Here is an 11,728-nt window from a genome sequence, read left to right on the forward strand (position 1 = left end):
GTCTGCTCGGTGGGGCAGCAGGACAGGAGTCCCTCCTGAGTGGGAGACCCAGGTTGAGCTGCAGCTACTGAGTGAGCTTGTTGACAGAAGTATGGGGGTGGGGGTGGGGCGACGGCATGGGAGGAGGGCAAGGACACCAAGGGGTTCAGAGGGAATTTTTAGAAGGGCACAGACAGGGCACAGACAAACCAGGATGGCTGACAGTTCGCACGCAGGGGCTCCCTATCCAGCCAGTCGGCTCTGCCCACCTGCCCAGAGTCTCCCTTACCTGGTGCCCTTTCTACCTGCCCATCTGTTCATACACCTTCCCTGGGGCTGCCAACGTCTCGCCTGCCATTCTATGGGCTCCTTATAGACACCCATCTGCTGCCATCCTCTTACCCCGGCCCCAAGGAGCGAGATAATGCCTTGAAAACAGAAGATCTCAGAGATTCTGAAACACCATCCCATGCCAGGGGCGGGGGAGGAAGCGACTGTCCCTGAGCAGGTGGTTGGCCTTATGTTGTTGAAGCTGTCACCTTTCCTCTGGGAAATTGCCCCTGATTTTCTTGGCATTCTTCCTCTGCCCAAGCCTTGCTATGTGACTGTCCATCTCCCTCAGGATGGTGACCTGCTTGAGAACAGGGGATGAGACTTAAAATCATCCCTGTATCTCAGGGGTCCGGCACATATAGCAGGTGCTCAATGAATGTTTGTTGAATGGGCAAACAATGGTAATTGCATCTATTTTTATTTTATTTTATTGAGTTTCTATGATGAGCCAAGCCCTATGCTTTGGTGTGCATTACTCTTAAGGTACAAGATCAATTTTAGTAACTTTGTTTTACAAATGGCAAAACTAGGCTCAGAAAGGCTAAGTCACCTGCCCAAGGCCACACAGCCAGTACTAGGAAGTTCTGGGACTCAGGGCATCCCGACGAGGCTCCCAGCCTGGCCTGTCATACCAATGGGTCCAACCTTGACACTCTCCCTTGGCTTCTAGACCAGCGGTTCTCAACCTGTGGGTCGCGACCCCTTTGGGGGTCAACCACCCTTTCACAGGAGTCGCCTGAGACCATCCTGCATATCAGATATTTACATGACGATTCATAACAGTAGCAACATTACAGTTATGAAGTAGCAATGAAAATAAATTTATGGTTGGGGGTCACAACATGAGAAACTGTATTTAAAGGGCCAGAAGGTTGAGAACCACTGCCCTAGACTCAAACAGGCACAAAGTTCTGTGAGCCTGTCTCCTAACTGTCTCTAATGCACGTTCCCTCCTCTCCTCCTTCCGGCCACGGCTCTAATCTACGCCTAGAATTGATTTTTCACCAGATTCACCTCGAAATTGGGGTTCTCCTCTCCAGATTTGCCCTCACCATCAATCCTCCCCTTGGCTGCCGGAGAGCTCGCCCTCAATCACCGACTGGTGACATCTCTTTTTTCGGAAACGCTCCATGTTGCCGTGTGTTCTCAGGCAGGGTCCTGGCTCTTAGCCTCGATGTACTAGGAGGGTCTTCAAAAACCAGCGTCTGCCTCCCTTTATGGCATCACCTCCAGCCCTACTGATTCTCAGCTCTTGCCTCACAGAGCTGTGGGGGACATTCTCTTGCCCGTACACTTTGCAGGCGGTGTGAGACCTGCTGGAAAAACAAACAAACGGAAAACCCTTCCCCCTCTCCAGGGTCCTCTGGTCCCATAGGCCTCAACTCAAGCAGCGAATGACCCCGCCAGGCAGACGCAGCTCAAAGCTGGGTCCTGCAGCATCAGAACTGTTTACTTACCGGCCCCATTAGATTGTGAGCTCCCTGAGAGCAGGGACTGCCTTTCACTCATCTTTGGTACCCAGAGACTTCTCTATCATTTGGCAGATAAGAGATGTTCAGAAACGGTTTGTGGAAACTTGTTCACCTCATCCATCCTCCTGGCTCTATCTTTGGCCCCATTCCCTCTAATCCCCTAAAACACAGTTCCTTTTCCACAGCCCCTCTCTCTGCCCTTTCCTGCCTCTGCCTGGCCTCCTTGTCCCCCAGTCTTCTTATCACAGACGTGGATTAGAGAACCAGGTAGGTTGCTTCCTCTCCCCAAAGCCTAGAGGTTCCAGATCCACCCCTCTTCACACCACTTCATACTCAGCAGTTTTTTTTTAAAAAAAAGAATTGTATTTATTTTTTTTGTTAATCCTCACCCGAGGATATTTTTTCCATTGATTTTTGGAGGAAGTGGAAAGAAGGGGGAGAGAAAGAGAAAGAAACATCGATGTGAGAGAGACACATCGATTGGTTGGTTGCCTCCCACACGGGCCCGGACCAGGGCCTGGGATCCAGCCTGCAACCCAGGTATGTGCCCTGGACCAGAATCAAACCTGAGACCCTTCAGTCCGTGGGCCGATGCTCTAATCACTGAGCCAAACCAGCTAAGGCTCCGCAGTTTTATTTTTATAAAGTGTGTGTGCCCAGGAAATCTACCTGCCCTGGCAGAGCAAGCAGAGGTGGTGAAGAGTTGGGAGCCCCTGTGCGGTTGCCCCTGTGGACTACCCGCAGGGCACCCTCCTGCAGAGCCCAGCTGCTTCCTTCCTCCGGCCACACCCACCCCCTGGAGTCTAGAGAGGCCTTGTGCTGCCCGCTGCTGTTGGAGGGCAGATGGCTGGCCCGAGGGTGAGACCGCAGGCCCTGTCTTCTGGACAGGAAATTGTTCTAATCTCAACAACTCCTCCCCAGGGAAAGGCCCTGCTCAAAGCCTAGGACCTAAGGGGCGGGGTCACTTCAGATCAATCCTGGGAAAGGGTTCTCCTCCAGAGACTTCCCCCACGCCCTCGCCAGGACCCCCAAACCAAAGAGGCCATGCCCACCGGCAGGGCAGAGGACACAGACCTTGAATTGGTGCCCATCAGATCTGAGGTGCCACCCCCTCTCCTCACAGCCCTCAGGAGGAAGCAGGGCTGGGAGGGCCCCGAGGGGGCCAGTTGGCCTGTCACCCCATCTCAGTCTTCCTTTGATCCCTGAAGTCGGATGTGCGGGTAGAGTGGCCATCGGCCGAGGTCCGTGGCTCGTCACTAACTCCTTGTGGGGCTTGGGGCCAGTTCAACCCCCTTCCTGGGCCTCCGTTTCCCCGTCTGTAAAATTAAAGCTGGACCAGCCCCAGCTAGTCTGTAAGTACTGGACGCTTCTCAGTGGACCTGCAGGGTTTAATTCTGGAAGGACAAACTGAAAGAGCCTCCGGGGTAGGAAGTGGGGGTGACGGCTATTGGCAGGGCTCCTTCAGGCCCTAGAGCAGTGGTTCTCAACCTTCTGGCCCTTTAAATACAGTTCCTCATGTTGTGAGCCAACCATAAAATTACTTTCGTGGCTACTTCATAACTGTAATGTTGCTCCTGTTATGAATAGTAATGTAAATATCTGATATGCAGGATGGTCTTAGGCGACCCCTGTGAAAGGGTCGTTCGACCGCCAAAGGGGTCGCGACCACAGGTTGAGAACCGCTGCCCTAGAGCATGGGGGCCGACCAGGTGGGAGCTTTGTCCCTAAAGGTGAGTGACAAGTCCCACTGGACAGGGCAGAGGAAGGGCCCCAGGGCGACTGTTGTCAAGAACTCTAAAAGCCAGACTGACCGACTGGACCTGTCTGTGCACATTCGCTCCTGACCAGGTGCTGGGAGCAGGGTCGGGCTCAGAAGGAGGGAGAGCTGCCTTTAGAGGCAGGGCCTGCAGCACATCACCCAGGGCCCTGGCCCCGTCCTGGGTGCTCCAGCCCAGACGGTCTCACCCCTTAGTCCAGGCTCTCCCGGCCAGCCCTGGGGGAGGGGGCCAGCCCCGGGGGAGAGCCAGCAGCGCCCAGGCCTGGGACCCAAACCGGAAGAGGTGCTCGGACAGGGTGCCCAGAGTGGGCAAAAGGGGTGGGCGCCCGGGCAGAGGGAGCCGCGGAGATTGGCAGCTGCTGTGCAGCCCGGGAGGGACGGGGAGGAGTCAACTTGTACACGTGAAAAACTCCAGCGGGGCCGGGCTTTCCCTTCCTCCTCCTCCTCCTCCTCCTCCCCCTCCTCTTCCCCACCTTCCTCACTCCTCCCTGCCCCTCCCCTCCACCCTCCCATCCAGCTCAGGTTGCAGCCGCTCGGGGAGCCGCTCACCTTTCGGGAGCAGGGCCAGCACCTCGGAGCCGGGGCAGGGACCCCGACCGGGCGCGGGGCGCAGCGCCCATCCCCGGGGCCCCAGGACGCGCGGTGAGTCCCGCCGGCGGGGCCGGGAAGGAGGGGCGTGGGGGGCACCGTGGCGCCGGCGAAACGGAGCAAAAGGTGAGCTGGGCAGCTCTTAAAGGCGCCGCTGCCTGTGCTGGGGCGAGGGGTGGGGGAGCCTGGGGGAGCGGCGTGGTAGATGGGGGTCGCGAGGCGTGCTGGGGGTGGCGGGCGATGCCCCGCAGATGCCAGTCTCAAGTCCCAGGTGCTCAGGAAGGAGGGCGATTTTGCATTCTCAGTACCCCCCCACCCCCAACCACCCCGGAGTCTGCATCGGGACTCCCTGGGGCCCCGAGCTTGGTCTGAACCCCGGCAAGCAAAGTTTTCCACTCAGCGGCGAACCTGGCGCTCTCCAAGTGCCCTTTCTTCTGGGGAGGGCAAGGGTCAGGCGTCTCCGGGGAGGAGGGAACCGGCGAGTGTGGGGCCAGATCGCTGCCCCAAGGGCTTTCGGGGCTCCCGGGAACTTTCTAGAGCGCAGCTGGGGGCGAGACGCGGCCCGGGGTGAAGGTGGAAGGACGCGGGAGGCTCTGCATGTTCCAGCGCTGGAGGTGGTGGGAGGGGTGAGTGCGGCCTCGGGGGATTGCCGCCTCCTCTGTCTTCCCACCCACGAGCCCAGGGGGGCAGCGGCCCCCTGCGTGGTAGCCCCTGGCGAAGGGTTAAGAGCCATGGGGAAGGGTGGGCGGCCTGCTGGGCTCAGGGATGGGGCTGGCGGGCTGTGCTGTGCGGGGGACAGGATCAGGCGTGGGAAATGCCTGTGCGGAGGACGAGGACGCAGGCCTGCGGTGGGAGTGACTGTTGAGACTGATTTTCTGTGCGATGGGGTCACCATCCCGCCAGGCACCACTGGCCTCTTTCTGATTCTCTCTGAGCCCCTTCCTGCCGCAGGGGTGGGAGTTGGGGCAGCAAGGAGTGGAGGTCAGTTCTGAGCACCCGATCCCCACCCCCAGCCCAGCTCTCAGCCGTTGCCCAACTGTGGCCTGGGCCCTGGTGACTCACGGACACCACTGGCGTGGCCCTCCTGCGTCAGCGTCCTGTGAGAGCGGCATGTTCGTGTGGCCCTTTCCACGGGGGCTGGGCGCGCAGCACAGTCCTGCACACTGGCCTGAGGGGGCCACATCCTCGAAGACGCCTGGGGAGTCTGGCCAACAGGGTTGCCTGGTCCTCTCAGGTCCCCGGCCTTGAGCTTGGCCTTGGCAGGGGGCTGAGACCACAGTGGCTTAGGGTTGGGGGGAAGTGAGGCAACATGGGCTCCTGGGCTTCAGGTCTGCATCCTGAAGGCCGGCTGGAGAGGGTCACCCTGCCACAGCAAAGCTACTGTCTAGGATGGCCCTGCCCCGGCCACCTCCTGTGTGGCTGATGAGCCAGGGTGGCTGACCTCCCCCCACCCCTGCCACCACACTGCCCATTAGGTCCCTGGGAGTCTCCCCGCCTTCATACTCCCCAAACTTACTGGGTTTCCAGAGCTAGAGCAGGCTTCAGTGCGTTACCCTAGTGGCTACCATTTACTGAGTATCTACTCGGTGCCAAGCAGTGTGTCACACAGCTTTATGAGGAGGTGTTATCACCCCCACATGACAGGGGAGGACACAGCTGCTCTGAGAAACCAACTTTCCCAACCTCGCAGAGGTGGGACCCAGCCCACTTCCAGGGGACCCCGGCTCCCTGCTCAGCCTCTGCCCCATCAGAGGAGATCCCAGCCCACCTGGAGCTCCCTGGCTCCACCTCAGCCTCAGGAGAAGGAAGGATGGGGGTGGCGCTCCAGTAAGAGACTCCCGTGTGTCCTGTGCCAGGCAGAGCCAGCCTCTCCGTGGGGCGCAGGAGAGAGGGCACCAGATCTGAGGAACGAGTAGGTTCCTGGTCTGGGATCTCATGGGCTCGGCTGCCCACCTTGGAAAGCCCCCTCCCTGCCCCGGGGCCTCTGGGAGATGGCGCTGCCTTCATAGCTGCATTTGTTTTCTCTAAGCCAGACTCTGTCCTCTGCCCACCTGTTCCTTCTTGTGCCCAGGCACACGGGCTCCAGGCTGCTGGGCGGAGCTTGGCTTGGGTCCTCCCAGCTCCTGCCCCAAGCTTGCCTCTCCTTTCCCTGGGATGCCCCATTTGGACTTTTGTCCAGCATCTCCATCTCTCTCTCTCCCCTGATCCCTTCTTTCCTTTTCCAGTTTGAAGCCTGAAGGGAGGGGCTGGATGGAGCCCAGCTCCAGCACACACCAGCTGTGTGACTCCTCTCCCCAGCAAACGCCTGAGCTTCCCCCAGCCTCGGCTGCCTCATCTGGGAAATGGGGGTGTTGATCGGGAGGGTTGCTGTGCGAAGGGAGTGAAGGAACACAGTTCCTGGCACACAGGAGCTGCTAAGCAACCCGTAGCTGTACGGACCGCTGTTGGTTATTTGGAGAGGGATTTCCTAGTCACGGCGCCGCGCCTGCTCTGGGGCAGAGAGAGACCGAGGCCGGCTTTCCGAATCCCGTCAGGCCAGGCTCTTAGTCTCTTTCCTGCTCCTCCAGGTTGGGGAGGGAGGCTCTGCATAAGGGAACAAGGGGGGGGGGGGATACAGGTTGGAGGGAAACCTGCGAGAGGAAACCAGGAATCTGTGCTGTGGGGACTCTACCCTCTAGCTTCCAGGGTGAATGAGGCAGGCACTGGGAGCTGGAAACCTTCAGCCTCCTCCTCTGAGGGCTCAGGCAGGCCTCCTTTCCCTGGGGTAAGACGCCCCCCCTCCCCCAGCACTTAATTAATTGCAGTCCCTGTTCTGCTCTGTTGTCCATGAGGGAGTGGCTGGCCTGGGTCCAGACTCACCTGATTAACTTCACGATCCCTTTGGGAACGAGTCCCATTTCTCTTCCCTAGCCCCGTGTCCCGCCACAACCCCTGCGCTCCCCACCCCGGACCCTTCACCTTTGTCCTCCTGGCATGAGCTGCTGAGTGGGCACTTTCCCATCTCCAGGGGGTGGGAGCAGACAAGGGTAGTCAGTCTTGTCGTGTTCTGGTCCCCACGGCTGTGGACACACACGCAGAACCCACTCCAAGGCTGGGCTCACGTCAGTCAGGTAGAGCAGCGGTTCTCAACCTGTGGGTCGCGACCCCTCTGGGGGTCCAACGACCCTTTCACAGGGGTCGCCTAAGACCATCGGAAAACTCATAAATAATCACATATTGTTTCTGTGATTCATCACTATGCTTTCATTATGTTCAATTTGTAACAATGAAATTGGGGGTCACCACAACATGAGGAACTGTATGAAAGGGTCGCGGCATTAGGAAGGTTGAGAACCACTGAGGTAGAGGGGCTCACACCCAGGATCAGGACACACCAGTGGCCGGGCCGGCAGGAGCTGCCCACGGGCGCAGCCGCAAATCGGGAAGAGGAGAGCGGCGGCCCATCTCAGCCAGCCCTCCTGTGGAAGGAGCGCCCATCTGCTCCTGCAGCCTCCATGGTGGCTCCATCTGCAGCGGAGGAGGAATCAGGCGGCGAGGAGGGATGCGGTTTGGCTTTGAACCGAAAAGGGTCTTGATGCTCTCTGCTCACACGAGTGGCCCCGGTGAGACAGGACACCTGGTCTCAGAGACACCTGGCCGGGACTCTGGAGGGGACAGTGAGTGATGCACGGTGGTCTCTCCCTGTGCTTCCGCCCCACCCCCAACATTAACGTCTTCCCTTAGGGCAGCGGTTCTCAACCTTCCTAGTGACGGGACCCTTTAATACAGGTTCCTCATGTTGTGGTGACCCCCAGCCATAAAATTATTGTCGTTGCTACTTCATAACTGTAATTTTGCTACCTTTATGAATCGTCATGTAAATATCTGATATGCAGGATGTATTTTCATTGTTACAAATTGAAGATAATTAAAGCATAGTGATTAATCACAAAAACAATATGTCATTATAGACGTGTTTTCCGATGGTCTTAGGCGACCCCTGTGAAAGGGTCCTTCGACCCCCCTAGGGGTCGCGACCCACAGGTTGAGAACCGCTGCCTTAGGGGTCGGGATGGACAAGGTGACTCTATAATGGCTCGTGCAGTCGTTCATTTTTCTCCCTGTTGAACGTCTCCCTCCTGTCAACCTCCAGGGTGGAGGCCATGTATGGGCTTTGGGTCAGGGTTCAATTCAGTCCTGCCTCCGCCATTCAGTAAGCGGTTGCCTAGACGAAGGAACTTGCTCACCCATGTTCGTTTCCTCATTTGGCGAATGGGGAGAGTAATAATAGTGTTACTTCATGTGGTTGTTCGGATTCCAATGAGATAATGTCCACAAACTCCGAGCTACTTAGATGTTGTTGTTAATCCTCACCTGAGGATATTTTTTCCACTGATTTTGTTTCTTTTAGAGCGGGTGGAAGGGAGGGAGGAAGGAGGAGAGAGAGAGAGAGAAACATCGATTGGTTGCCTCTCATACGCACCCTGACTGGGACTGGGGATCAAACCTGCAACCCTGGTACGTGCCCTTGACTGGGAATCGAACCCGCAACCCTTCAGTTCATGGGCCGATGCTCTAACCATCTAGCCACACTGACCAGGGCCACAGTCTCCTAGCTTCTTGCCTTACCTGGTGGCTGCTAGATTCTAATGCCATACAGGCACTGGGCGCTCCAGGGCAAGGCTTGGCAAACCGTGGCTCTTGGCCAAAGCCAGCCTGTTTTAGTATGGCCCATGAGCTAAGAATGTTTTTTACAGCTTTAAGTGGCTGGGGAAAATTCCACAGAAGACACTAATATTTGTGACACTTGAAAAGAGTACAACATTCAAAGGTTAGTGCCCACGAGCACAGCTGACTGGACTTCCATCCGTCTGTGGGCACTTGCCCCCTGGGTAGGAGCGTATGGTTGCTGCAGGGACCGAATGGCCCCCGGAGCCTGAAGCACGGACTGTCTGGCCTTTGCCAGAGACGCTGCTGACCCTGCTCCAGATAATTACAGTCCTCCCAAGGCTCACACTGAACAGTTCTGGAATCTCGATCTAAAAATACTTTCTTTTCACTTAAAAAGAAGTGTTACTTCTTTCAACCTGAGCAGTGGATGCTCATTATGGAAATATTCGATGATGCAAATCAGCAAGAAGAAGTCTTAAAATCACCCACAATTCTGTCCCCCAGGGATAACGACGGTCAGCATGTTAACATCTGTCTTTCTGGATTATAGACAGTGTTCGTATGTACATGTGTACATGGGGAACACATGTATGTCTAGCACACATATAGCTTTTACAAGTTGTCTACATCTACCTTTTTTTTTTTTTACTTAAAAACACATCTCAAACTATATGCTGTCTCTCATGGTCCTAAACCCACTGGGCTTATTCTCGTATCTCTGACCCCTGGGGGACCCCTGAGGTGCCGGGCAGGCAGGCAGCCCTGCCTGTGTGAGATCCAGGGCTCAGTGGGCCACAGTCATCAGCACATGGGTGGTGGTTTCCACCAGTGGAAAACATGAGGTCACCAGGAAGAGTGTGTACAGAGGGGGGAACAAAGGGCCCAAGAGGGAACTCTGGGGAGTGCCGACGCATGGGGACAGGGAGAGGAAGTGAGTCCGCCAGACACAGATACGGAGGGAGAAAGAAGTAGGAGGAGAAGCAGAGGCCAAGGGAAGGGAAGCCTAGGTGTAGAGCCCAGGGCAATGCCTGGTGCCCAGCAGCTACTTGTGAAAGTAGAAAGTGACAGAGAGACGAGCCCCTCCCTTCAAGAAGCCTGCGCTCTGGGGGGGAGGGGCGGGGGAGGGGGAGGCAGGTGCCACGGATGGGGCAATTAGAGGACAGGCGAACAGCGCTGTACAGCAGCTTCCAGAGGTGCCTTGGAGACAGGGAGGAGTGGATGGGAGGTAGGGGGGGTCCAGGCTGAAGCTGTGGCCGGGGCCCAGCCTGGTGGTTGGGAGACCAATGAGAGTGCGAGGAGGTGGTTTGGAGAACGTTGACCCGGGTGCTGTTGGAATGCGGGCATAGGGTAGTGTGGGCCAGCCTGGGGGTGGGGTGGGGGCTGAGAGTGGAGTATAAATAGGAACACGGTCTAGAAATGCTGGGAAGCCCTTCCCTCCGGCCCTCCCTGCTCCTGAGACCGAGGGGTCCCCAGGGACACCAGCCCTGGGAGGCCCCCGCCGTTCCGTTGCTAAAGTTGGGCATGGCGAGAAATCAGAGAGCTGTTCACCAGGCTCCCGTGACAGGTTCTCATGTCGGGATGAGGGAAGGCCAGAGAGTGGGTGGACTTGGTGCTCTTTTTTCCCCTCCTCCTACTGATCTGTAGAAGATGGTGAGCACAGCGTCTGTGCTTAGGCAGCCGGAGAGGAAACCGACGGAGCGCCCCCCTTCGGGATTGAAGGGTGGCCTTAGAGAAGTCTCTGGACTCGGGACCTTTGAAAGCATGGGCAGTAGGTGAGGGGCCTTCTTTGAGGATCTTTAACAGTGGGCAAGGGGCTCTCTCCTCTGCCTAGAAGGCGAGGCGGGCCTTGCCTGGAAGCAGGAGGAGGTGGGGATGGAGGTCTTGCTTCAGCCTCTGGTCTGGGAGGTTCTGCATGGCGAGGACCACAGCTGACAGAAGGGCGCCTGGTCCCATCTTATCACTTGCAAATCCAAAGCCTCCCCAAAGATTGCAGGCCAGCGGCAGCCGGGTCTCCACAACAGGTCACAAAGAAAGTACCAGAAGATGGTCTCCGTGCCTCCATTTCTTGAGCCTCAGGGAGCCAAAGAGAGTGAGTGTCAGCAGGGCTGCTGTGGGGCCACAGAGAGGGGCCAGAAGCGGGGGAGTCAGGGAGTCAGAGGGGTCATATGTAGGGGTCAAGGTCAAAGTCTGAGCTTGGGTTGTGTGCCTGACCCAGGAGTCTCTGGAAATCTGCCCCTGAGGAATGGGAGCCTATGAGGAAGGCCCGACACCTTCCCTCCCCATAAGCCCCGGAGGCCTCAGCTTGACGTATGTTTGGTTGGAATCTCTCTTCGGACTTTTCCCAGCCTTAGTCCATCCCTCACTGTGGGGCGGCACCTGTCAGCCAGGAGACCTCTGCAGACCTGCCTTAGGAAGCTGCTGCCAGGCAGGAAGCTGCCCCCTCGGCCCCAGCCCACCAGCTCCCCACTGCCATCGAGGCCAAGAGCTGGTCGGAGGAGGGTTAGGTTACGGCTGAGGCTTTGAGTCCAGCTGGGAACTGATGGTCTCCTGTCGGTCATCTTGCTTCCAAACGGCTCCTGGAACGAGGAATTCCCAGCTTTCATCTCACTGGTCAGGGGAGGGTCGGCTTGGTGCCCTGTGTCAGGCATGGGGTCTAATGATGAGCTGGACCCAGTCCTTGCCCTTAACAAGCTCACAGGTAAATGAGGGAAATAGACAAGTGAACAGGACAGGTTGCCAAGGGCTCTGCTTGGGGGTGTCCAAATGCCGTGGGGGCACGGAGGAAGGGCAGCCTGGCTGGGGCCGGCGGGGTTTCAGGCTGGAGGAAACAGGGGCAGCGTAGCAGGTGTCTAGGGGGAGGTTGCTCCTAGATGGAGCCCTGACGACCTGAGCACTTCGCTGGCTTTTCCCGAGGCCCTGGCCCATCTAG

General features: G+C 57.5%; 1 protein-coding gene across 1 annotated transcript in view; it reads left to right on the plus strand.

Moving 5' to 3' along the window:
• Positions 1 to 4,084: 4,084 nt before the first annotated feature.
• The window catches only part of CDK18 (cyclin dependent kinase 18), a 22,754-nt gene continuing 15,110 nt past the window's right edge, over positions 4,085 to 11,728 (plus strand). The window contains exon 1 of the mRNA XM_023758994.1: positions 4,085 to 4,203. The gene's annotated coding sequence lies outside the window, so the exon portion shown is untranslated. The remainder of the gene's footprint in view (positions 4,204 to 11,728) is intronic.

This window comes from Myotis lucifugus, unplaced genomic scaffold (genome assembly GCF_000147115.1).
Source record: "Myotis lucifugus unplaced genomic scaffold, Myoluc2.0 scaffold_145, whole genome shotgun sequence".
Lineage (NCBI taxonomy): Eukaryota > Metazoa > Chordata > Mammalia > Chiroptera > Vespertilionidae > Myotis > Myotis lucifugus.